Genomic DNA, 27,282 nt, shown 5'->3' with positions numbered 1-27,282 from the left:
GTTGCCTTCCGTGTCGTTGCACATCACAGGGGAAGGCGTGGTTTTCCTTCTTACACCGTTGACAGTCGCGTAAAACCTCCGCTTATCGTTCGCGTTGTACTGTGCTTCCGCTTCGGCAAGTACCGTTTCGTCGTACTCCCGTTCTTTTCGGCGGTGGATTCGTTTCTCTGCTCTTCGCAACTCACTGTATCGCTCACAGTTTCGGCGCGTGCCCTTAACGAGCATACGCTTCCTGGCCTCGTTCTTCTCGTCCGTCACTCGCTGGCACTCCGCATCGAACCACCCTTTGGGTTTGCGTCCTCTGGTCGTGCCGATCACTTCGGTAGCCGTTGTGTTGACGATGCTCTGGAGGGCTCCCCATTGCTCGTCCAGGTTACCCGTAGGCGCGTCCTCGTTGATCCGCTCGTCGAGCTTCCGACTGTACTCTGCAGCAACGTCGCTGCTCGCGAGGCGCTGGACGTTCAACCGCGTTATCCTCGCAGTCCGCGGGGTCAGCACGTTCGACAGCCTAGCTCGGATTTTACACGCTACCAGGAAGTGATCAGAGTCGATGTTCGGTCCTCTGTACGATCGGACGTCCATCACGTCCGAGAAGTGTCGACCATCCACCAAAACGTGATCGATTTGTGTGCACGATTCGCCATTCGGGTGTCGCCAGGTGTGCTTCCGAATGTTCATGCGCGCAAAGAAGGTGCTACAGATAGCCATTCCTCTGGCTGCGGCGAAATTGACCAAACGTAGGCCGTTGTCATTCGTGCGAGGATGAAGGCTCTCCTTGCCGATGACAGGATGGAAGAAGGCTTCCCTTCCGACCTGCGCGTTTGCGTCTCCGATGACTATCTTCACGTCGTGTCTTGGGCACTCTCCATAGGTCTTGTCAAGACGCTCGTAGAAAGCGTCTTTCTCGTCATCGGGCTTGTCGTTCGTCGGAGCGTAGATGTTGATCAGGCTGTAGTTGAAGAATTTGCCCTTAATTCTCAACACGCAGATCCGGTCATTCACCACTTTCCACTTGATGACTCGGTTCTTCTGATCCCCAATCACTACGAAACCGACTCCGTGCATCGCCTTTTCGCCGCCACTGTATTAGATGTGGTACTTGAAAGAGGTGTTGGCGATGGGGTCCACCGCCGTGAATTCTCGCTCTCCATGACCGGGTCATCGAACTTCCTGGATGGCGGCCACATGCACGTTCAGCTTGTGCAGCTCCCGGGCAAGAAGGCCAGCACGTGCAGGATCTTGGAGAGTTCGAACGTTCCAAGTACCGAGTTTCCAATCGTTGTCCTTTTACATCGCCTGGTCTGATGCCGATTAATCCGTCCTGAATTTCTTCTTTCGTTTTTCTGAGTTGGTGATTTGCTTCGGTATGCCGCCTAACCAGGGCTGCGAATACCTAGTCTCGGGGTGGGGCTGCCACCTTGCAGCTTCCGGGACCCAGCTGCGGTTTTCTCTCGACACCGTAACGGGGGCTTTTGTCTCGAAACCTAACGGTACAGCTACACCCTCCGAAGAGGGTGGAGCCCCCCTTACCCTGTCAGCATACTACCAAAGTTTCCACCGGGGGTTGGTTACCCGATCTCTGCAATGGTTACTAGTATCCCGGCCAGCACCGCGGGGAGGCCAGGGTATCGGAGTTACAGGACAAGAGGCTAAAGGACCACTTGGTGGGTCTATTTTATACCTACGGTACATAATGTACCTATGGTACGCGTTGTCCAGTCGTTCGCTGACCATACATCTAGGTTTTCTATAAAACCCACGTTTTTAAATACTTAGGCAAAAACGTTGTTATGGTTTCGTTTGGCAACCTGCCAAAAATGTATGGACTTTCGCAATTTTTGCTCTCGTGGATCAAACTAACTTTTTGTATTTCACATATATTTGGATGTCACATAAATATATGAAAACTTTGTCTGGATCCATCAACCGACCCATCACTCGTTAGGTAATCGAAAAATCTTCCCAATGTGTATTAAAATTTGAAGATCTGACATCCCTGGCTAAAGTAATGACCACTTAAGTAATATTTCTGTAGTAATATTATTCCGAATCTACCAAAACCCAAAACCATCATACCAGCCATTGTTGGTAAAAAGTGAGGAAGGCATGAACCACATAGGTTGATCAAATTAATTTTTATAAAAGTTTTTTTGAATTGTAAGTTTGATTGATTTTTGTTGTAAAATAGATTTTAAAGTGACCTGCATGATTATTTTTATAAACCTTTGTCAAGGTTATGTTTATCGGTCATCTGAGTATCGATTTTATCTATGAAATCAAGAGAAAATGGACAATTGTCATTCAGGTGGTCAACAAATATGATAAAATAACTTTAACTACAAAGACGAACATACCTAGATGTTCTTTTCTAACTTTATAACTGATTTTTTTTTCAAATTTGTGAATTTTGTTTGACTTGTTTTGAGGTTACACAAAAAAAATATTTCCTGATTGCACATCATTAATGATGTAAAACATGTGCACGTCATTAAACATTTAAATTGAGTTTACATGTCATTCAATTTTTCCGTGTCGAGTAAATTCATTTTTTTTGTGTATGAAATTTTTTTTTCGTTTTATGTTTTTATAATTTTAAAGGTAATTTAAAAAAAGACAATTCCGTCTTCAAAAATGAGACATGGTTGATCATTAAAAATTGTTTTCAACCTTTCATTTTTGAAAAGTTTATTATTTGTTGATTAGTTAAAATTTTCCATTACACAAATCTCCTTACAATTTTTGGATAATCAAAAATTTTAATGTTGTGAAGCGTTTCGATTTTGTGTCTTTGGTAATCATGGTTATTTAATTTTATTTCACTTTTTCCATCAAAAAGTAGTTTTTTCAACTTTACTTTCTCGAATAAGAAAAATGGAATGATTTTTCAAAATGTTAGAACAAATTTGCCATCGATACACACTAATATTTTTTTACCAAATTCAGTAGTTGAAAAATCGGTTAAGTTTAGATCGGTAAACCATCTTTCAAAAACAACAATATTTTACCGAATTTCGGTTGCTCGATGAACAATAATGCATTTCGGTAAGTTATTCCCGAATTCGGTAATTTTCAGTTTACCGAACTGTTTAGCAGTTGAAAATTCGATAAACTTTACCGAATGCGGTAAAATAATGTAAGTATGTAGTATTATTATAATGCTTTGATTTGTTAAATTGGTGAAATGCCTTTTGGATGTATATTATAAATACTTTTTTAGCCAAATTTCCAATTCATTTGCATTTACTATAAGTCGATCCAGTTTGCAGTGTGATAGGATGAAACGTTTGTGAAACTTTGTATTTTTTTCGTATTTTCAAAAATATGAATTCTTGGCTAATCTTTAAAAAAAATGCTTAGCGTTTGATACGGTATGTCCACGCATCCTTCCTTACCTGTAGACTCTGTGAAATCCGATCACAGAATCCTCTCTGCGGTAAACACAACGCAGTAGGGCTGGCCGCCTTAATTTTTGTATTATTTTCGATTGTTCTGTTCTGCAATTATTAATAATGACAAGAAGAGTGCTTGGGGCGTAATCTTATCACAAGACTTTCCAACATGCTTTCATCGAACTGACTGCGTTTGGATTAGATTACATTAGATTATCATTGAAAAAGCCTTAGGCTTCATCCATAAAGTACGTCACGCAAAAATCAGCCAAAATGTACCCCCCCCCCCTTTGTACCGCTTTTCCTATACTTATAACATGCAATGTCACACTTGCTCAGACCCCCTCCCCTAGAGCGTGACATACTTTATGGATGACGCCTTAGATGTAATCATATTATTCTGATCTATGAAATTATTAAAGTAAACTTTTTTTTAATTCACTCAGGGTCATGTTTTGCACCTTCAGAGGTCACACGTTCAACGCAAGGCTACCGATTATGTCCCCAAATCACCCGAAAGCGACCGCCATCTGGCAATCACCTAAATCATCACGTTAACACTTTCTACCAGTCCTCCAACCCACCACCAAATGCGACCGTGGGGACCTCCGAAAACCATCGACGACAACGAGCGGGCATGTTAATTTGACTCTAAGCAGCTTAATTGCCCCCCCAGTTCCGAAGGCGATTTCCGGCCGGGGAGGGGCTTCGAGGTTTTTGGGCGCTATGCCGATTGGAGTTTGCCCAAGGGGAGGCGAGGAAATCTAGACAAAAAATCGTAACCACCAGCAAAGACCAATAAATTAGGTTCGAAATCGGTTTTTTGGGCATTTTAAATTCGAGGAAATGCTCAATCGAAAAAAGCGCGCCGCTAAATGTGGAGGATTTGGAGATAAAGTTGGTTGGTGGTTGGGGAAAGAAATGCGGTTTCAAACTGTATTTGATGGTTGCTTGTGAGGTTCGGAAATTGAAAACTCATGTCGCTGTCACTTAAGCTTGAGAGTTTCGATTTTAAGTAGGAGAATTTTTTTTTCTTGTTCACTGAAAGATTCTCTTTTAAAGGAAGCCTTATCAAATTAGAAAAGCAAACGTAATTCTACGTTGACCACCAAAAAGAATTCGCCTCAAGGGCTCTTCTCTTTTGCAACATTTTAAAGAAGGGAAGTCTCTGAACCTTCTTATGCTTCCCTGCGATCAACGAAGGGAAGCCCCGTCCGGATGCACCGGGAAATTGACACTTTGGCCGTAATTTACGAGCTTCTTTTTCGGAAGGACCGACTTCTTAGTTAGGTGGGGAATTTGGCGATTCCATTTTCGGAAGGTACAATTTTTTCCCCAGAATCGACAGCCAGTTGAAGGGTCGAGGAAATTCGAAGCGTAACAAATCATTTAGCGTAATAATAGTGGTTGTTCAGTCTGCGTGGAGTCCAAAATTAGTGTTTGAAGCAAAAATTTATGTTAAACCTGAGTCAAGGTTTGAATTAAGCTTTGAATAGAATCTGCAGGTCTGAGTCAAAAAAGAGCCTAAACAAGAAGCTTTACCACCGAATTGGCGTGAAATTTGCGCCACAAATTTGATTCGCGTCAATAGGGGTCCAGATATTGGTTGGAGACCTTTTAACTTGGTCGACCAAGACATGTCAGTCCAAAGGGGACAGCTAATTTGGCAACCATGCTGCTATAGGCAATTTTGAGGTTACCACCCGCATCCAGGTTGAATAAGTTGACAGCTTGTTTAAATTCATTGTTGGGCCCAATATAACTGTCTTATTTTTCATATAAAATATCTTCTATTGATTTGCCGGAACCCAAAATTACATTTTCTTCAAATTAAGTATTGTATTTGCCAAACCTTTCTCCCTCAATCTCATCTTACATCTTCCTGCCTCCAGCTTCAAATTACCTGCAAAGAAAGAGAAAAAAAAATCCAATTAATATCACTTTCCACCGCACCGCACTATCATGTATCAAAAAAGGTCCAACATCTTCTGACCTTGTTTTTTCGCACCACTTCGCCATTCAGTTCAATCTACGATGGGTAGAAATCCGTCTTTTTCAAAAACCTTTACCGACCCTGACCCAGCAGCAGCAGTAGATTTGCGAAAATAAAAAAAAGGCGAGATAGAAACCGCGCGGCTTCCAACAAAGGCCCTCCGAAATTAGATCAAACACTTTCGCGAAACCCATCATCTCTACTTTTAACTGTTTGGCGAGTGGTATCATCATTATTGGGATCTTCAGCGGTACACTCGGTTCCAGTTTAAAAAATGTTCTCCAAACAATCAAAAGTTGGTAATTTTTTTTTTAAATATCTTGCAGTATTTTAAATTCTACCTAGAAACTCATTAATCGTTTATAAAATATTTCTTTTTCAACTGACAGAATTAACTTGAGTCCAAAAAAGGGACATGGCCCGATATAGGGACATCAGCCCTACACACAGTTCGCACTCACATCATCAAAAGATAGAGATTGAAAAGAGTGAAATGCTTTAGTTTTGCTAATCTTTCACACCAAATCTTGACAGGCGAATTGATTCCAGCTTTTTTCAGTTGTATTGTGAAAATTCAACCGAATCACTGACAATTTTTTATTAACTTTCTTCAATTTTATTTAACATAAAAAAATAAATTTCCTAAATTCATCAATTGGAACAAACTTTAAATGCATCTGAATATCAAATTGTACCTCCAAACTCTTCACCTTTATGAAATCGACCTTCCCCAGCGGAAAAAAAAAATTCAAGAAAGAGTAAAATGCTGTGAAATGAAATTAATCAACAAAGAGGAGCGTTTCACTTTGCTCCGAACTTTTCGTTCGTTTAATCTCGAACCATTAATCAATCAACGCCCGACGGTGTGTGGAGAGAGCGAGCGAGAGTGCGGTGAGATTATTCGCGGTTGTTCCTTATCAAGAGAGTGCTCTTGCACTCTTTCACTCACTCTTTTCTTTGGTTCGGATTTGGGAGAGAGTATTGTGCGTGATGGTTGATGGGAACATTGTAGCAAGATGGTTTCAGCAGTGAGAAAGGGATTTGAATGACTTAAGAGGCAGCGAACCTGAACTGTCTATTCTAAGATTAAAAAATCAAAAAAATAAATTAACAAACAACTTTTACAAATTAAAAATAAATACGAGCAATGAACTAAAAAAAACATGATAAAACACAATATCAAGCAAAAAATAGTCCAATGAGTATTTGTTTAAAAAAATGCTATCTGGCTTTTGTGAGTGAAAATTTATTTTTTGAATAAGTAGAAAATACTTTTTGTTTACAAATCCAAACAAACCCATTAAAATTGTCCTTTTTTAAAAATCATTAAGGCTGGTACAAATATTTTTAAAAGTTTTTGTCACCCTCCCCCTTCAAAATTTGCCCGAAAAATCTGGGGGCAAAAAAATATTTTTACAATAAACTTCAAAATTTCAATGAAAATTCATGTGCAACCAACTGAAATCAAATTAAAATACATTCTTCTGCGTTTAAAATCATTTTTAGCATGTTTGGGTTTATTAAAAAATCTTAAGATTTTTTGAAAATATTCGATGCAAAATCTTTTTTTTCGATAGAATTTTTGTTTTTGTCAGATCTTAGATTTTTTGAAAACTAGAGATTGCAAAACAACTGAACTAGTGTAAAATGCATTTTAAAACACATTTTTCATTTAAATGTGAAGACTATGGCTTGCTATTTAAATTTTTATATTTTTTTATTTTTTTGCCCCCCCCCCCCTTGACCAGGGCCGAGGGACAAAAACTTTTTTAAATATTTGCATCGGCCTAAAGTGAAAGAAAATTGATTAAAAAATATCAAATTATTTATTGCGTTTTGAAAAACATTTATTTTTGATTTTCAAAATGTCTAAACAATAATAAATCATAAAAAAATTAACATTACTTGTCATGTAACAAAAGGTATTATGGTAAATGATTTGTATTAACATATGAATTTATTTAAATAATTCCAATTGTCTAATTATTAACTGCTATTTGAGGTTTTGCAGCACGACTGTGTTTTTTTATGTAACTAGCACCACTTATGAGGTTACATGCCTAAAATTGTATGCATCAATGCGGTGTTGAAAAAAAATCGATCTATTCTCGCGGTTCCTTGCATAAACCTTATTGACACTCGTTTCAAAAGATGGGAATATTTATTTTCCATTAGATAAAAACGAATATCACATTTGGAGCGCGTAAAAGATTGTAATTTTAAACATGTTTTTGCGCACTAAAAATTACGTTTTCTTATATTATTTCAAGATATCTTAATTATAAAATGTCTGTTATCAAGGGAGAAGGGAATGGGCCCACCCTAACGAAATTTTTAATTTTCCAACTGTTTTGATGTAATTTAGCCCGCTGAATCTGCCCTCAGAGTTGACGATTTCAAAATATGTTTTTTTCGAACTTTTCCGAGATATTTGAGTTTTAAAATTGTGTCTTTTTTGCTTTGAAACAGGGGTCCACAACATTTTGACCCTGCGGGCCAGATCTGATTTTACTGAAGCAGTGCCAGGCTGGAACTAATATTTGATAAAAGTTGTAAAAGTAAACACATTTTTTCACATTCTTTTTAAGCAAATTAATAAAAGAACTAGTGTTGAATTTGATTAAAAAAATTAAAAAAAAAAACAAAAATAACCTTCAAAAATGTGTTTATTAGACTTATTTTTTTTCTTGTTTGTATTAACTGTATAGTTATTATTTTTTACGGTTGAAATTAAATAACTTGATGTATTTTTTTATGATTTTTTAAAGCTTTGATTTTCTCGACACTGCAATATAAAAAAATCAATGAGACATGATAAAATTTCGATAAATTCGAATAAAATTTGGATTCGAATATCCTTTACAAAAAACACTTTTTGCGTTGTTGTGCACCTTTTTTCAATTATAAAAAAAATATTTTAAATAATTTTTAACACAAACACAATTAAAAAAGTGTAACCATTTTCAATTCGTTATTCTTCAAAATTCGAAATACAGTCGACTCTCTGGCTGTCGATCTTCTCGATATCAATAATTCTCCATCTATCGATGAATTCTTCAGTCCCTTCAATTTGCATACTTCAATTATCTTCATTCCTCAATATTTTCCCTTGCTTGAAGGATCTCTTCCTCGACGGTCCCTTGGATTCTGTTTGCTTTAAAAATCTCTTTCGGTTGTCAATAATTTCACTTTCTCATGGCTTGCATAGACATTTTTCTTGGCGAAACGAAGTTTTGAATGTTGTTTGACATTAGTTTGTTTTTGTTTGATGGACGTTGCCATGATTATCTCCCATAGCTGGATATCAAGAAAAAAATATTTTTAATCGAGTCTTCATTTTGCATCGTTCTGTAAACTGATGATTCTCTTCATCGACGGTCCCTTGGATATTGACAACCAGAGAGTCGACAGTAAATTAAAAAAATTGCTCTCTGATTTCTTGACTCATTTTGAGCCGTTTCTTAATATTTGTAAAATATTTGGAGCAATCTATTTTCAGTATGAATAGTTTGCTTTTTAGGCCCTTTTTCTAATCTAAACTCGATTAGAATGCAAGCGCAGCCAGTCCGAAGAAAGCATCCTGTAAGAACTTGTGGTTAGATAACGCCCCAAGTTCAAGTTTCTTTTTTAGGCCCTTTTTTAAATTATCACTGAAAAGTTGTTCTGGACATACCTTAGTTTTTGCTAACTTAGGCCGTTGCAAATATTTTTCAAAGTTTATGACATTTTTGTCAATACATAGAAGTTTTGGAAATTAATGATTGCAAAACAACTGGACAGGTGTTGATGCATTTCAAAACACTTTTTTTCATTTCTTTTTTTTACCTTTCAATACCCTTCAATATTGAGAGAGTCCACTGTAATGCAAAATGACTTCTTTTGTTATAGAAAAGACATGGACAAAATTTAACCCAAATCAAAAAGTACAATGAACAGTCGATTTAAAAAAACGTAAAGACAAATCAACTGGAAAATTGTATGCTTTTGTTCGGTCGGCGATATATTCTATTTTTATTGTAATGCAAACATATTGTTTTCTATTGAGACAGGTCGCATTTCTACAAGAAAATCAATTGGATAATTTTTGAATTTAAACCTTGATTATTTTTCAAAGGAATTTCAAAAGAAGCATTTTTGTTGTATAAAAAGTTGTTAACTATAAATAGTTAAAATATTAAATTCTACAAAAACTAAATTTAAAAAAAACCCGCATCCTAACATGACACCCGCATTAAGATAGGGAATAATTACATATGTAGTAGTTCATTGTACCAATGTGATATTTTCACTATCGGAGTACCTCCTTGTCTCAATGACAGCTTACCGGCCATCGATTAAGCTCTGAGACTGCGTCAAAGCGGGTTCTCGTAGCATGAAGTGGTGTCCATGTGTAAAAAAGGAAACTTCAGCAATATACTGAAAACTTCGATTTTAGTTCCACATCGCATCAAATCATACTCCTTGCCAAACAAACATCAAACATATGATACTCGTTATGACAAAGCCCAGGGATTTTTAAAAACATGGAAATATTATTTGCAAAATAAATGTTTAGATAGAAATTTGGTCAATAGCATTACAAAACCTCTTAAAAACTGTCAAACATATCGACGCCATCATTCATCACTCTTCCACATTTGAAACCTTGGGCGGTGCGCGCAAAAATCGCTTATCTAAGATCCACAAAAATTCACTAATTGGATCAACATTAGTTTGCTGTTTTGCTCACGTGATTTGACCACTTTAAGCAGCCACCGCCGCCACCACTGACCAGACCAGAGTCAGCAGCTTAACTCCGAATCCCAGATCACCTCCGTCCCCAGTTTTGCAAGTTGGCGAAAAAGTTCGTCGACTTCACCTTCCTAAACACACGTAGGGAAAAAAGGTCACCAAATGTCAAACCGGTACGCGAGCGCGGCCATTTTTGATTCGATAATTTCTTAAAACAATAAAGTTGACAGCAAATCCGACAACCAACTGTCAGCTGCCTCCGCGCTGTCGCGCGGGGTTCAATGCGGGTTCATGGCATGTGATAAGGTCCGAACTGTCAAACCAGTGTGATTGGCCGTGAACAACTGGAGCAAAAGCTGGCCGTCATTTGCATAGAGCACGATTTCATAATCATATGTTTCGAGTTTTTTTTTTGTTTGTTTTGACGATGGAAAAAAGTTTGCGAAACTGCGCCTCTGGCGAGGCAACAAGCCGGTTTTACCTCTATTTCTACACAGGATTTGGACAAATATTTGCATAATCGAACTAACGATGAATGCTTGCGTTGACCTTGCCGGGGAAGTTTGCTTCAGTAGTGTCAATCAACACTTTTTCGCGCAGGCGTTACGCTTTACAGATGTCAATTTAGCATAGCATAGCATAGCATAACAAGTCTGTGCCACTATCAATTTTGACACTTCATTATTTAAAAAGATTTTTCATTTCTCAATCTCTTGAAAGTGATTCGTAAGTTAGCACAAGAGGAACAATTTGATATGGAAAAAAAATCGAAAAATACAAAGCGTAACGCCATCGCGTTACAAGAGATTCCACCGTACCAGTGTTCCAAATTCCAGTGAAATTTAAATATCCCAATTCCGACTAATTTCCCTCGTTCCACTAGGTTGAACTTTCGGCCAAAGACCTCCACAACACCCCGGTATGCTTATCCGCTCCAAGGTCGCAATTTGTCTGACCAGTCCAAACCTCTGGAATTCAACGGATTTCACCCAATTTGCCCCAATGATCCTCGAAAATTGCTCCAGAAGTGCGCCAATGAAAACAAAATCACGTGATAATTGACTTCTGCAACCGGGCTGGCAGCGCTGAAGAGTTGAGTTGGGCTGAGGAACAAAAAAAAAAACAGATTAAATGATTCAACATAATTACTTCTACTACACGGAGTAGTAGACATAGTTCGGCGGACTCGAACTCGCTACAATGGCTCGAAAGGAAGGAAAGGCCCGTCCGGATAAGCCTGGGAAGGAGGATGAGGAAGAAACTCGTACAAACACCTCGCAATCAGCTGCTGCTGCTGCGAGAATTTCCTGGTTCGTAATTTTACAAATTGCTGCAAATTGTTTGAATTTTCCTACTGGTTGGGAAGCGGAGGTGGTGGGCGAGACCGTCTTTAAAAACAAGCAAATTATGTTGAGGGAGGTGAGTTGGAAGACCCCGAGCGGTTTGTTGATTGAGTTGGACGAGGTCCGGAACGGTAGCAAGCTGTTTTGTAGTTTTGAAAATTGATCTTTGAACAGCTGAGACCTCAATTTCACCTCAAATCAACGTCGGTCTAACGACTAACGGCTAACTTCTAACGTCTGACGGCTAACGTCTAATGTCTAATGTCTAATGTCTAATATCTAATGTCTAATGTCTAATGTCTAACGTCTAATGTCTAATGTCTAATGTCAAAAAAAAAATCAAACCATCCACATTAACGACCCCCGGGTCTTTTGTGGTCTCTATTGCAAGTTTCTGCTCGAACCTAGGAGTCCGAAGACTTGAATGGGGAGAACACCCAAACCTCTTTTTACTCCAAGGAACCTTCCACCCCAGTGTTTGAACTGACGACCTTTGGATTGCTAATGTCTAATGTCTAATGTCTAATGTCTAATGTCTAATGTCTAATGTCTAATCTTCAAATTTTGAAATCTTAAAGTCTTCAAGTCTTCAAGTCTTCAAGTCTTAAAGTCTTGAAGTCTTCAAGTTTTCAAGTCTTCAAGTCGTCAAGTCGTCAAGTCGTCAAGTCTTCAAGTCTTCAAGTCTTCAAGTCTTCATGTCTTCAAGTCTTCAAATCTTCAAATCTTCAAATTTTGAAATCTTAAAGTCTTCAAGTCTTCAAGTCTTCATGTCTTCTAGTCTTCTAGTCTGCAGGTCTTCAAGTTCTCAGGTCTTCGAGTCTCCAAGTCGCCAAGTCTTAATCAGTTCTTCGACTGTCTTCCTCAGAACTGTATTGCCTCACTAATGTCTTGATTTAACATGCAGCCAGAGCACACCGCTCATTTGCATCGGCTTAATATTGGCAAACACCCCACCTTACATTCCGTCGTCCAACTTTCCCAACCTCTGCGGCTTCTAAGCGGGTTTACTTTGTCGATCCACGTTTCCTGACTAATATCAGCAATCAACGGTAACGAAGCGGAAAACAGCCGCCGACGTCGCCGTCGCCACAGCCGCCACCACGACCCTAATGATACTAATTAAAATGCCATAAAAGCCGGAGAATTCTAGAGCGCCGCGCCAATCCCACCTCCATCTCATTAGCTCCGGGGTTCTGGCCCCGTCGTCCAACGCCTCTGCCGAGGTTCCTCGAAGCACGCAGAAAAAAAAAGAGGGCCAGGAAAAATGTCTATATTTAAACTAATTATAAGATTATTTCTGCCTACGGGTCGTTCCCGGGCTCTTCCGCAAAAGGGTTGTCACCCAGGTGGTAAAACGGAATCAACCGGTCCCCATCAGGCGGGGTCGACACCTACTACAGCGGCAGGTCGCGGTAGAACTAGAACATGGTTACCGAGCTGGACGTTATGACACCGAGGGTGGCGCGCGACAGCTTACACGAAGGTTCTTACAAGAGGCCACCAACTCTGTAGCGCAAAAGTGAAGCCGGAGACCGACCAATTATCCTGACAACGCGAAGAACGTAACGTCATAGACAAGGGGACTCTAACGATTAACGTCGAAAATGTGACAGCTAACGCTTATTGCTAACGTTGAACGTTTAGCGTTGAATGCTAACGTTTGCCGTCTAAAGTTGATGAATCAGCGATATTAACGTCAAAATTTCAAGAACAGTTCTGATCGATAACGTTGTTTCCATTAAGACATGTTCACAATGACGCTAACGCTAAAATTTTCGTCACTAACGCCAAATCTTCAGACAACGACATTTGAAGAAAATCAAGCCGCCATTTATCTGTGACATCACTTCACAAACAAGTAGAGTTGCATGCAACGTCCGACGAAACTTGCACTAAAACAAATTGGTTGGGTAACATATGCAAAGTGCGATTTGTCGCAAATGTGTGTGTGTGTGTGTGTGTGAGTGTTTACGTGGAATGTCGTACGCTACCTGCCGGGGCTGACCACTGCAAAAACGTGATTAGTTGCATCCGGCACAGCTTCGAGGCAGTATTGAAAGTAAAGATCTGTGATTGTGGCGTCAGGAAAAGGGTGATACCGATCGGATGGAGACTTCGTGAGAATGTGACAAATTCAAACTGTAGTTGAGTTTTTCCCGGATTTTACTGAAAATGACTAACGTCTAATGAGTAGCATCTAACGACTTTTGTATAACATCTAATGTAATACGTAAACCTCTAAGGCTTAATGTCAAACGGCTACCATATAATGTCTTATTCAATTGAATAACGTTTAACGTATTAACTCTAACGTCAAACAAATGGAATTACATAAGTTTGAAGTTTAATGGTTATCATCTTTTAGCTAACGTCTATTGACTAATATTGTCTAACATATATTGGCTAACGTCTTTTGTCTAACATCTTTTGACTAACGTCTAATGACTAACGTCTATTGACTAACGCCTATTGACTAACGTCTATTTTCTAACGTCTATTGACTAACGGGTATTTACTAACGTCTATTGACTAACGTGTATTGATTATCGTCTATTGACTATCGTCTATTGACTATCGTCTATTGACTAACGTTTTATCTTGAGACTAACGTTCTTTCGATAAACGTTTTTCGACTAACGTCTTTAGAAAAACGGCTATTGACTAACGTCTTTAGAAATACGTCTATCGACTAACTCCTTCATACAAACGTCTTTAGACTAACGTCCTTTCGATAAACGTTTTTCGACAAACGTCTGAGACAAACGTTTATTGACTAACGTCTTTAGACTTACGGTTTTGCCTTCCTCACCTTACTGAGGAAAGGCTATAAAATCACTCGAAAAATGAACTTCTTAATTCGACCTCGTAGACCTACCTTCACGTATACCTATCGACTCAGAATCAAATTCTGAGCAAATGTCTGTGCGTGTGTATGTCTGTAAGTCCGTGCACCGAAAAAAAATGCACTCGATTATCTCCGGACTGGCTGAACCGATTTGGGCCGTTCTGGTCTCATTCGATCCGTCTTAGGGTCCCACAAGACCTATATTAACTATTATGAAGTTTTGTTAAGTATTTCAAAAGTTATGCTAAAAAAACGATTCTGGCTAAAGTTTGAAAGATTGTAAAAAGGGTGGTTTTTGTAAGAAAACCCGTCTGATCATACATTTTTAGAAAGGTATTTCAAAGACCTTTCTAATGAGCAAAAAACATTAAAGATCTGATAACCCTATCAAAAGTTATGAGCAATTAAGTGTCATTTGTACACATTTCAGAGGCCGGATCTCAAATATTTTGATGAAAAAGTTGTCCGGATCTATCATGCTACCCATCGTTGGATAGGTAATCAAAAGACCTTTCCAACAAGCCCAAAACATTGAAGATCTGATAACCCTATTAAAAGTTATGAGCAATTAAGTGTCATTTGAACACATTTCAGAGGCCGGATCTCAAATATTTTGATGAAAAAGTTGTCCGGATCTATCATGCTACCCATCGTTGGATAATAGACCTTTCCAACGAGCCCAAAAGATTGAAGATCTGTCAACCATATCAAAAGTTATGAGCATTTAAATGTTTATTAAACTTTTTTTTATTGCCGCATCTCACATATTTTGACGAAAATGACTGCTAGTCCATGCAAGCTATCATTGGATGGATATTCAAAAGACCTTTCTAATGAGCCAAAAGGATCAAAGATCTGACAACCCTATTAAAAGTTATGAGCATTTAAATGTTAACTACACATTTTTTTTTAGTCCGAATATCATATATTTTGACGAAAATGTTACCCAGATAGGTCATGCGAGCTATCATTGGACGCATAATCGTAAGACCTTTCTACTAAACCATAAAGATTGAAAATTTGGCAAGCCTATCAAAAGATATAAACATTTAAGTTGTATTTTGATACAAAATTGTCCGATTCCATCATGTCTGGATCTTGTTTGTTCTAGTAACTCATGGAAAAAGCCAATTCTCAAGATTTTTCCACCTAAAAATAAAAAAACGCAATCGAATACTTCCAAAAAGGATTTAAAAAATGAAAATCAAATAAGAACTATTCACATTTATTTGTTTGCACATTCCACGATACAGTTAAGACTCTGCCGGGTCTCTAGTTAAGAACAATTATTTTTATTGCTCCATTTCCCACACATTGACGACAATCTTGGACCGGCCAAATCGAGATGAAACATCGCCGCTGTGATTAGCCGCCGACGGAGCCCACGGCTAGGTCTACAATACGCTTCAGCTGTGCCTTTTAGTGCTCGAAGGTTTGGTGTCGAAGGTTCCCGGAATCGCATGCAGGATGCTTATTGAGATGGTGATCAACAAAACGGTACTTCATCTCCGAGTCTTACACAACGAGAGTCGTCTTCCTGTAGCAGATGGTCAGGTGTACCTGAAGTCAACGTTTTCGGCGTACACCGAAGGAATCATGTCCGAGCTAGAGTACGCGTTGGTCATCTCTCGAAACCCCTCTCGTTGTTCAGGTTGTTGGATGTCCGAAGAAATTCTTGAATTTTGCAATTCCAAAGGACGGGTAGCACTATATATAAAATTAAAAGAAATATTGAAAATTAAAAAGAAAAATCATACTTTGTAAAAAAAAAACTTACCAAGTTGGCGCAAGTTCGATTCAAATAAGCTGGAAAATAAAATTCGAGTTGTTTTTGATGAATCCTTTTTGACAGCAAAACAGTAAACAGAGTGGATCATAATTTGAAACCGTTCTCTTTCCGCCCGTTCCTACAGAAAAGTTGTGGATCGTAACTTTTACACTGAGAATCAAAAGTACACTTTTTTACCACGTCAAAAATAAGAGTTAAAGCGGCAATACTCAGAAATGAGTAAACGGGAAAATTGTCTGATTTGAGTGAATTATTTTTATTTTTGATTACATTACTATGTGAGGAAGGCACCAACCACCTACAGGTGGATTAAGTAACGTTTTTTTCTAACTTCTACTGACTAACGTCTTCAGATTAACTTTTACTGACTAAAGTCTATCGATTAACGTCTATCGACGACCGTCTATTGACTAACGTCTTATCTTGAGACTAACGTTTTTAGATAATCGTTTTTCGACAAACGACTTTAGAAAAACGGCTATTGACTAACGTTTATTGACTAACGTCTATTGACTAACGTCTATTGACTAACGTCTATTGACTAACGTCTATCGACTAACGTTTATTGACTAACGTCTATTGACTAACGTCTATTGACTAACGTCTTTAGACAATCGTCTTTAGCCTAACGTTCTTTAGATAAACGTTTTTCGTTAAACGTCTTTAGAGAAACGGCTATTGACTAACGTCTTTAGACTCACTTCTTTCGATAAACCTTTTTCGACAAACGTTTGTTTACTAACGTCTATTGACTAACATCTTTTGACTAACGTCTTTAGAAATATGTCTATCGACTAACTCCTTCATACAAACGTCTTTAGACTAACGTCCTTTCGATAAACATTTTTCGACAAACGTCTAGGACAAACGTTTATTTACTAACGTCTTTTAACTAACGTCTATTGACTAACCTCTTTAGACTTACCGTTTTAGTCAAACTTCTACTGACTAACATTTTTAGATTAACTTTTACTGACTAAAGTCTATCGACTAACGTCTTATCTTGAGACTAACGTTCTTTAGATAAACGTTTTTCGACAAACGTCTTTAAAAACGGCTATTGAAAAAAATCTATTAACTAACGTCTAATGACTATTGACTAACGTCTATTGACTAACGTCTATTCACTAACGTCTATTGACTAACGTCTATTGACCAACGTCTATTGACTAACGGCTATTGACTAACGTCTTTAGACATACGTCTTTAGTCTAACTTCTGCTGACTAATGTCTATCGACTAACCCCTTTAGACAATCGTCTTTAGCCTAACGTTTTTTCAATAAACGTTTTTCGACAAACGTCTTAGACAAACGTTTATTGACTAACGTCTTTAGACTTACGGGTTTAGTCTAACTTCTACTGGCTAACGTTTTAGATCAACTTCTACTGACTAACGTCTCATCTTGAGACTAACGTTTTTCGACAAACGTTTTTCACAAACGTCTTTAGAAAAACGACTATTGACTAACGTCTAATGACTAACGACTTTAGACGCACTTCTTCCGAAAACGTTTTTCGACAAATGTCTTTAGATTAACTTCTACTGACTAACGTCTAACATCTAACTGATTGCAAAACCAACCATAAACCATCCAACCCCCAAGTCACACCCAATTCGACCCTGACTTTCGCTTTACTTCATATCGCGAAACCGCCAAACGCGACCGCGACGACCCGCCGTCTTGACACTGACGGGGCGGCAACGCAGTTTGAAATTTGACACTTGCCAAAACCGGCCATCGGTAAATAATTAAATATACGCCAGGCAGGAACCTCAATCATTTTTTTTTTTCGCTGTGGCTAGGAGTGCGTTCACCTTTTGCTGAAAAATGTTGCTTTGATTTTAATCAATTGAGATATTTCGCGGGAAATTGGAAAGTCTTGGAACAACTCTGGACTTTTTTTTTAAATTTCTTATGAAACACTCTTTAACCAAACAAAAAATTCAATTTGTTAAGATTACAGGTTAAAAACAAAAGCTTCAAAAGATAATTGTTCGTTGCAACAACTAATTCTGCCGAGATTTCACACAAAGATTGCAGAGAGAAAGAGCAGCATCCGAGTAGAAACGTCGGTCTAAACTGCAAAACATGAAGCAAAACAAGGCAAATTTTGCGATAAAACTGACCCAATATTAGCCTAAAACAATTAAGAAACACAATTGTTGTTCCGCTCTAATACTTGCAGTAAAATTAAATCACAGTCGTCAAGTGCACGGAAAAAAGTTCGTTCAGCAGTTGTGAAGATTATGAAGTAGTCATGTTGCAGTCTTGTTGCAATCTTGTTGCAGTCATGTTGCTGTTATGTCACAGTCATGTTGCAGTCTTGTTGCAGTAATGTAACAAAATTGTCAAGAACTCAACGTGATTTTTTTCAGTGCATTAAACTGAATAAAAGCACGACATTAGGATAACCATCAGAAAGTGCTCGAAAGTCAGCGTTGTAGGCGGCGAAACCTGACACAAAGCCCAGTATTTTTTTGATGTAAAACAGCAGCGAGTTGTAACCACCAGCTGGAAGTAACTGAAACCCCCTTTAATGGTGTGAAAAGTGGCAACGAAAAACAAAAACACTCGCTAATTAAAACATTTCCACCAGATACCGGCTCCCAATCTGAAGGGGCGTGCCACGCCCGGACACAAAACAACGAAATTTGAATACAAATTTGCTCGCCGTAAGTCTTTTTACAACACCCCGAAAAACAAAACATCATCTCCGATAACCGTCCAGCTAAATCCGGAAGTTTTGATTGAAGACCGCGGACCCCCACTAAAACTGCCTTTTGACACTCGCCGGGAGACGCGGAAATTGATTAGAGTGAGCATGTCCAACCTCGATCCAATTGGGACACGGTCGCCGTCGTCATCAAACGATCGATTGATCGGAATGATGGACGGCTTACGGGGGCGAAGGGGGCGCGAAGAGGGGACTGAGAAAGGTGAAATTTCCTACGATTCACACGAGGTGATAACGCGGGCCGCGTTGTGTTGAGAAATCACTTTAGGTCCGGTCTAAGTGGCGGTTGGTGAATAGATGGGGAATGACACTTAAGGGTCCGAGGTTGTCCCATGCTTCACGATCGATCAGATTGTAAATCTCTCTTTTATTTAAATTTCATGACGAAATATTTTAAAATCTCATCACGGTACTTTGATGTGTGCTTGTCTCACAAGTGCCGCAATGTCTCTAAGTGTCCAAAGTACAGTCGTGCCTCGGTTTAGCACCGCATATGGGGGATGCAAAACCGAGGCGTGCATAACCGAGGCACAGAGCTTATGGGTTTTTGGCTATAAAAAAAAAAATTTCACAAAACTAAGTATTTTCGAAAAAAATATTTAAAATTTCAATAATTACAATATGGGTATCAAACGATCGGGATTTATATTAATTTTATAAAAACATTTTTTGAAAATACTCAAAATTTTCACAAAACTACGTATTTTCGAAAAAAATATTCAAAATTTCAATTTTTACAATATGGGTATCAAACGATAATATTATAGCCGCAATAACTGATTTTTTTTTAAATATGAGGTTTTGTGAAAATTTTGAGAATTTTCAAAAGAATTGATTACATTTGAAATGTATTAAAAATTCTCGATCGTTTGATACCCACATTGTAAAAACGGAAATTTTGAGTATTTTTTTTTCGAAAATACGTAGTTTTGTGAAAATTTTGAGTATTTTCTAAAAGTGTTGTTATTACATTCGAAATGTATGAAAAAAATCCCGATCGTTCGATACCCATATTGTAAAAAATGAAATTTTGAGTATTTTTTCGAAAATACGTAGTTTTGTGAAAATTTGGAGTATTTTAAAAAAAATGTTATTACATTCGAAATGTATGCAAAAATCCCGATCGTTTGATACCCACATTGTAAAAACGGAAATTTTGAGTATTTTTTCGAAAATACGTAATTTTGTGAAAATTTTGATTATTTTTTAAAAATGTTGTTATTACATTCGAAATGTATGAAAAAATCTCGATCGTTCGATACCCATATTGTAAAAAATGAAATTTTGAGTATTTTTTTCGAAATTACGTAGTTTTGTGAAAATTTGGAGTATTTTAAAAAAAATGTTATTACATTCGAAATGTATGCAAAAATCCCGATCGTTTGATACCCACATTGTAAAAACGGAAATTTTGAGTATTTTTTCGAAAATACGTAATTTTGTGAAAATTTTGATTATTTTTTAAAAATGTTGTTATTACATTCGAAATGTATGAAAAAATCCCGATCGTTTGATACCAATATTGTAAAAATTGAAATTTTGAGTATTTTTCGAAAAAACGTAGTTTTGTGAAAATTTGGAGTATTTTCTAAAAATGTTGTTATTACATCCAAAATGTATGAAAAAAAACCTGATCATTTGATACCAATATTGCAATAACAATATATTTTTGGATTTTTTTGAGAAAAAAAATGCATTTTCGAAATACAGGAAAAATACGTATTTTTGTGAAAATTTTCATGAAATAATAATTTTAATGGATAACTGACATCATCCCGATTACAAAACACTATAATTTTTTGATGTTTGCATGATTATTCATAGAATTATAGCCAATGTCTCCCATATAGCCACAATCCCATAAGCTCTGTGCTTCAGTTAAGCACTGGACCGTGCTTAACCGAGGCAGCTGAACGGTGCAAAACCGGGGCAGTGCAAAACCGAGGCGTGCAAAACCGAGGCATGACTGTATGCAGTTTGTCACACAATATCTTTCTCAAGTTTTAAATCCCAAAGAACAGAGTTTGTTAAAAAAAACCTGTTTGCTTTAAAACAATGAAAAATCACAATTTCTTTGTCACTATTTAAAAGGCAGTTGTCCAACAAACAAAGTTTGTCTCACAATTAATTAAAGTGGGTGGTTTTGGTAGGTGATACTTATTTCACAATTTATTTTATGTACAACATTGATGTCCAAAGTACATGGCTTGTCTCATTAGAACAGAGATTGATCATAAATCTCTCTTTCAAATGAGGAAGAAAATATCTCACAAACCTTCAGTCAATCGTAAATTTTATTTAAAAACGGAAATGTCTAATAAACAGAGTTTGTCTCACTTTGTTCAGTACGTTGATATGCACCAACTGTATTCAACAATCCCTTTCTCAAACCTTGATGTTCAAAGAACGTTGTTTGTCTCACAATCACATTTTCTTCTCGATCATTGATAAGCAACGAACAGAGTTTGTCTCATAATTTTCATAACCAATGAACTCGTTGTCAAAAAATCTTTAACTTTGTAAATTTGAAGTTGAAATGACAAAGTGTGTCTCACAATTTTGCTTTAAAAGGATGAAATGTCCACAGATTATAGTTTGTCCCAATGCCCTTATCAATTTTCGCTGTCTAGCATCTTTGAAGCGGTGATGCCCAGAAAACAGAGCTTGTCTCGCAATCACTTCGTCCAACGTCAGTTCCTTAAAACCATAAAACAGTCTCACATTTTTTTGTCCAACGTTAATGTCCAAAAACAAAGTTTGTCTCACAATCTCGTTATGAATCTCTGCTGTCTAATAACAGAACTTGTCAAAATGTCGCATGATTTAGTTGTAAAATGTCAAATTCATCCACAACCTTGTCCAACAAACATAGTTTAGCTCACAAAATCTTTGTTCATAAGCAGAGTTTGTCTCACAACCTTTTCCTGAAGCCGTGGTGTCAAAAAAGCATAGCTTGTCTCACAATCATCATCAGTGTTGCAAATGAGTGATAAAAAAGCTATCAATAGATTATCTCAGCACCAAAAATATCCGAGAGTATAGTGGCCGTCACTATAGCTTGTGAGATCTCTTCTTGTGTCTCGTGATTCCCAGCGATGTCATTCTCTCTCTATCACTCTTTCCCTTTTCCTCGACTATGCCCTCTCACCGCATAGTCTCTCAATCTCTCCGAAAACTGCAATGAGAGAACGCGATAAGGCGATTAGGAGCCGACCACGCATGACGTCCCGTTAAACTGCGTTTGCGAAATTGGTTTTGTGGCGGCTTTTGTGGTTGAACGCTTTTGCGGTAGGATGATCGTGGAAGCGGGAATGAGAGAGAAAAGGAAAATGTCAATCGCGAGTGGGTAAAAACGAAAACGTATTCGGCTATGTTCGGCGCTGAGAGTTTCAATAAAGAGAGAAGAGCAGTTGTATTTGAGGCATGAATATTCAGGCGGGATAATTGTAGTTGCTAAGAGCTGATATTTTGATATTTTAACAACCCTGATCATCATTGATAATGATCGATTTCTTTCATAACTTTGATGTTCACAAGAGATTTACGTACCATTTTCAATCTTAGATGATTATTATCAAAATTCATCTAACAACCTCGTTGTCAACCATTGCTCACTCTTTTTTATCTGGTTTGTAAAATCCCAATCATGCCAAAGGATTATGACCAAAGAAATGCACTTGTTCGCAATTTAATGCGTTGAAAAAAAGATCTAGTCTTACACTGAATTAAATTTAAAAAAAATTGTCCATAGCAGGCCTGCCCAACGTCCGGCCCACGACATTTTTTTAAACTAGTTCAATGACGGTCCCTCAAGGCTGATCTTGAAGTGTTTAATAATTAAAAAAAAATCTTTGGATCAAATTTCAACTTGTGCAATTAAATGTTACCTATTCAACGTATTATTTGGATTTTTTCTTTCTATTTTAAAAGTAGTTTTGTTTCAAATTCATAAGAATCTCATTCTTTCCATTTCTGTAGGGGAAGGTGGGGCAAGACGACCATATGTGGCAAGAGGAACAATCGCTCGTACGGCCGTAATTTTTACAATTTTGATTATTTCCAGTATTAGGAATTGTTGCTAGCATTGCAATCAACTGATTCTACTAACACATAACTAACAAAACGAAGTAAACGCCACGGGGCATAAGATTCATTGATGTTTTTTCAAAACCTTTGTTTTCTTATAATATTTGGAAAGTACAAAATAAGGCTTAGGGTTCGTTTTAAGCCTCATTTTATCAAACTGCTATTTTTCTTGGATCAGTAGTGTCCCTACTAACGACTGGCACCTATTATAAAGTATGATTTAACCTCTGGTTATTTTTGTTGAGAGCTTTTAAAAAATCTTGTTGGATGGAAAAAAATACGAATCGCTGCAATAACATATTTTATTGAGAAATAAATACATAAAAATACTTAAAAACTGATAAACAATTGTAAAAAAAATGTCCATGCAAAATATAGTGATATTATGAAAATTTCCTTTTTTTCATCAAACCAAATTTTTTTTAGTGAAAACGATCTAATTTTTAGCAAAATATTATTTTTTAATCTAAAAATGAAAAAAACGTTTCAAATACATTCTAATCTGATATATCTAAGTGATAACAGTTCAATTGTTAGCAAATTAACATGTCGTTTCATGCATTGTTCCTCTTGCCCCTACGGGTTGTTCATCTTGCCCCAGTAGTTGAGTAGAACAGATTTTTAAAGTTTTTGATGGGTTATAACAAGCATTTCCTTAGCTTTTTACACTTGCCCCACTTTCCCCTATTGATTTTTTCGAAATCAATTATTAAACTGAAAAACTTACTTAGTCCACCTAAGTGGTTAAAGCCTTCCTCACTCTTTACCTACTAATAGTGATTCGATGGGTTTGGACACAAATTTCATCTAGTTTTCCGCCAAAAAAGTACACAAATATCACTTAAGTGGTCATAACTCGAGACAGGATTGTCAGATATTCAATGTTTTGAACTCGTTGGAAAGGTCATGCAATAACCTAACCAACGGTGGGTTGGGTGATGGACATAGTTTTAATACATCTAAGTGAGATCCGGCCTCAAACAAGTACATACATATCACTTAAGTGGTCATAACTCGAGGCAGGGTTGCCAGATCTTTGAAGTTTTGGACTCGTTGGAAAGGTCGATTACCTAACCAACGATGTATAACATGACGATATTTGAATCGATTACCGGTCACTTATCCAACATCCGGATAAATACAAAAACACATTTCTATACATAACTTTTGAACTACATATCGAAACTTTATAAAAAATAATACGTACCAAATCGAATGCAACTGGTTAGACCAAAATAAGTTCAGCCAGTGCTGAGAAAACTCAGTGAGAATTTTGCACACACACACACACACACACACACACACACACACACACACACACACACACACACACACACACACACACACACACACACACACACACACACATACACACACACTTACACACACACACATTTGTTCAGTTTTCGATTCTGAGTCGATAGGTATACATCAAGGTGGGTCTACGAGCTTTCTGTGAAAAGTTCATTTTTAGAGCAGGATTATAGCCTTACCTCAGTGAGGAAGGCAAAATTGCACAAGAAAACAAAATTATCCATTTCGTAAACATGTGAAATAAAAAAAACATAGATTACTGTCTTAAAATTTTCATAAAGACACTAAATTTAAACAGTTTTTACTGTTTTTTATTTAAATTGAAGTATTTCTTTTTTGAGGGTCTTGATCAAACTTGTTTTTTTTAAGGTAAGCAAAAAATATAATTTAATATATTGTAATGATAAAAATTTATTCGATAAAAAGCAAATTAATCATACTGAAAATAAAGACTGCTTATTAAAGAAGATTATTAAAAATTATCTCAAAATGTATCAAGAATTCTAGGAGTAAAAAAAATAACCTGAAATAAAAACGAATTGAAAACTATTAAATATATATTCTTCTAAACTTTTCAATATTGCATGTTTTAAATCATTTTACAATAATTGAATAAAGGTGCACAATATCGCAAAAAAAGTTTTTTTTTAAGATTTGAATCCATATTTTGTTTTAATAGATTTAATCATGCCTCATTAGTTTTTTTATTGTTCATTGATGTGTTGAGGAAATTAAGCTTAAAAATAACTTGGAACGACCAAAAAATTTGAATGTTTTATTAAAATAAAAACACGATTTATAACCTTTTCTGATGAATTTTAATAATTTTTGCAAAAAAAAATGAGAAGGCAACAATTTACGATGGATCAACTTTGGATTCCTTGGAATTAGGCTGTCAAGTAGTCAATGTAATTAAGCATATATCTGTAAGCTCATACATCCAATTGAAAAGCTGTCAAAAACAAACTTATGGGAAATTGGACGAGCTTTCCGGTAAAAATATGTACGAGACTGAAAAATCAATTCTGTCTTAAAAAATCACCAAAAACCATAAAAAACCTCTTTTTTCAACATTTTTATTTTTAAAACGTCAGTAACTTCACAAGAATTGGACTTAGGGCAATGGTCGGACTTTTATGTAAAATTGTCTAGAGAATCGACTCTCCTGTTAGGTTTTTGAAAATTTTGATGTTTAGAGCACTTTTGAAAAAAAAAAGTTTCAGTAAATGATTTTTGTATTTTTTTAGGAGAGTCATACCATCCTGCACTTTGCATCGTGAGTCTTTTTGTCACATTTTAGGCTATTTTCACAAAAAATTTTGAACGAAAAAAAATCGTTACATCACCTTAAAATTTAACTTTTTAACTTATAATTTGTAAATTCCCATAAAATTGGCGTGTATTTTTCTTTCAGTGTATTTTTTTTCAGAAAGTCCATCCAATTTTCTACAAGTTTGTCTTTGACCACTCTTTGGTACAATGAAACGGCTTCGAGGTACAGTAATTTTTAAATTGCAAGATACAAAAATAATTAAATAACTTACGCCCTTCTCAAATGTCATTTTTGAGTACAATCGGCTCCATATACACAAAAATGGCTTATATAGGCCTAGGATAACATGTCTAAAAAGTTTCATTGAAATCGGAGAGGGTCGGGTACAATAGTACCAGAAAAATTCCCGATTTGAGCTGGAATTGCTCTATTAAGAATATATGAATCTTATTTGTAACACTAGTTTAGGCTGGTACAAATATTTTTTAAAGTTTTTGTCACCCCCACCCCCTTCAAAATTGACCCGAAAAATCAGGGGGCAAAAAAAATATTTTTACAACAAACTTCAACATTTCAATGAAAATTCAAGTGCAACCAGCTGAAATCAAATTAAAATACATTCTCCTGCGTTTAAAATCATTTTTAGCATGTTTGGGTTTATTATAAAATCTTAAGATTTTTTGAAAATTTTCGATGCAAAATCTTTTTTTTCGATATAATTTTTGTTTTTGTGAGATCTTAGATTTTTTTGAAAACTAATGATTGCAAAACAACTGAACTAGTGTAAAATGCATTTTAAAACACTTTTTTCATTTAAATGTGAAGATTATGGCTGGTTATTTAAATGTTTATATTTTTTTGCCCCCCCCCTCCCCCCCCCCCTTGACCTCGGCCAGGGCCGAGGGACAAAAACTTTTTTTAATATTTGCATCGGCCTTATAATATATTTGTTTATTTTTTAAGAACCTAAAAAAGACAATTTATGACTTTTTTTAAACTTTTAAACACTATCAAACATTAGTTCCGGCCTGCCAATCCTTCAGAAAAATCTGATCTGGCCCGCAATGCTAAAAGGTTGGGCACTCTGGTCTAAAGAACTGAGTTAGTCATTTAAAATATGTGTTTAAAGTTGAATAGCTCTCTTTTAACGTCAATGTCCAAAACACATCGTTTGTCTCAAAAACACATTGATGAATACCAAAGTTCAATGAACAAAGTTTGTCTTTCAAAACCATTCTTCATGATTATGTTTAAAGAATTTATTTAGTCCCACAATTTAAATGATTAGCCAGAAAACAGAAAACAGAAAAAAAGACCATAATGTCCAAAGGAAATAGCTCGTCCTACAATTCAATTCTTTTACATTTAACTGATTTGGTGTTAAAAAGGGAAGATCTTGTCTCATAGATTTCAAATCTGTTTTTTTTAATGTTTCAAAACTCTCTTCTAACGAGTATGTCCAAAACATACAGTTTGTCTCAACGTCACACATTTTCTATAATTTCAATGATAATTGTACAAAATCTGTCTACCAGAACCATTCCATTTGATAACGAAATTGAAAAATAATTGAAGTTAATACATTTAATAATGACCAACTGTTATTTTTTTTAAATGACCCCTTCACCGCAAATGTCCAAAGAACAGAATTTGTCTCAAAATCTCTATCTCAAATGTCAATGTCCAATTATGTAACACAGGATTGTGTCCAAAAAGTAAATGCTGTCCCGCCATCTAACTCTTAAGTTTGACTGCCAAAATCATGACCGTGCAAAATTTCA

General features: G+C 36.6%; 1 protein-coding gene and 1 long non-coding RNA gene across 2 annotated transcripts in view; both read right to left on the bottom strand.

The window, feature by feature from the left end:
- LOC6045571 (semaphorin-5A) overlaps positions 1-27,282 on the bottom strand; it is a 300,750-nt gene that overhangs the window by 256,357 nt on the left and 17,111 nt on the right. The window lies entirely within an intron of this gene.
- Positions 15,513-16,250, bottom strand: LOC119770295. Its single transcript, XR_005278757.1, has 2 exons — positions 16,079-16,250; positions 15,513-16,008 (listed from the first exon to the last, which is right to left on the bottom strand). It is a non-coding gene; the product is annotated as an uncharacterized LOC119770295 (long non-coding RNA).

This window comes from Culex quinquefasciatus, chromosome 3 (genome assembly GCF_015732765.1).
Source record: "Culex quinquefasciatus strain JHB chromosome 3, VPISU_Cqui_1.0_pri_paternal, whole genome shotgun sequence".
Lineage (NCBI taxonomy): Eukaryota > Metazoa > Arthropoda > Insecta > Diptera > Culicidae > Culex > Culex quinquefasciatus.
Note: the sequence above shows the minus strand (reverse complement) of the source record. Positions and strands in the feature narration are given on the sequence as shown.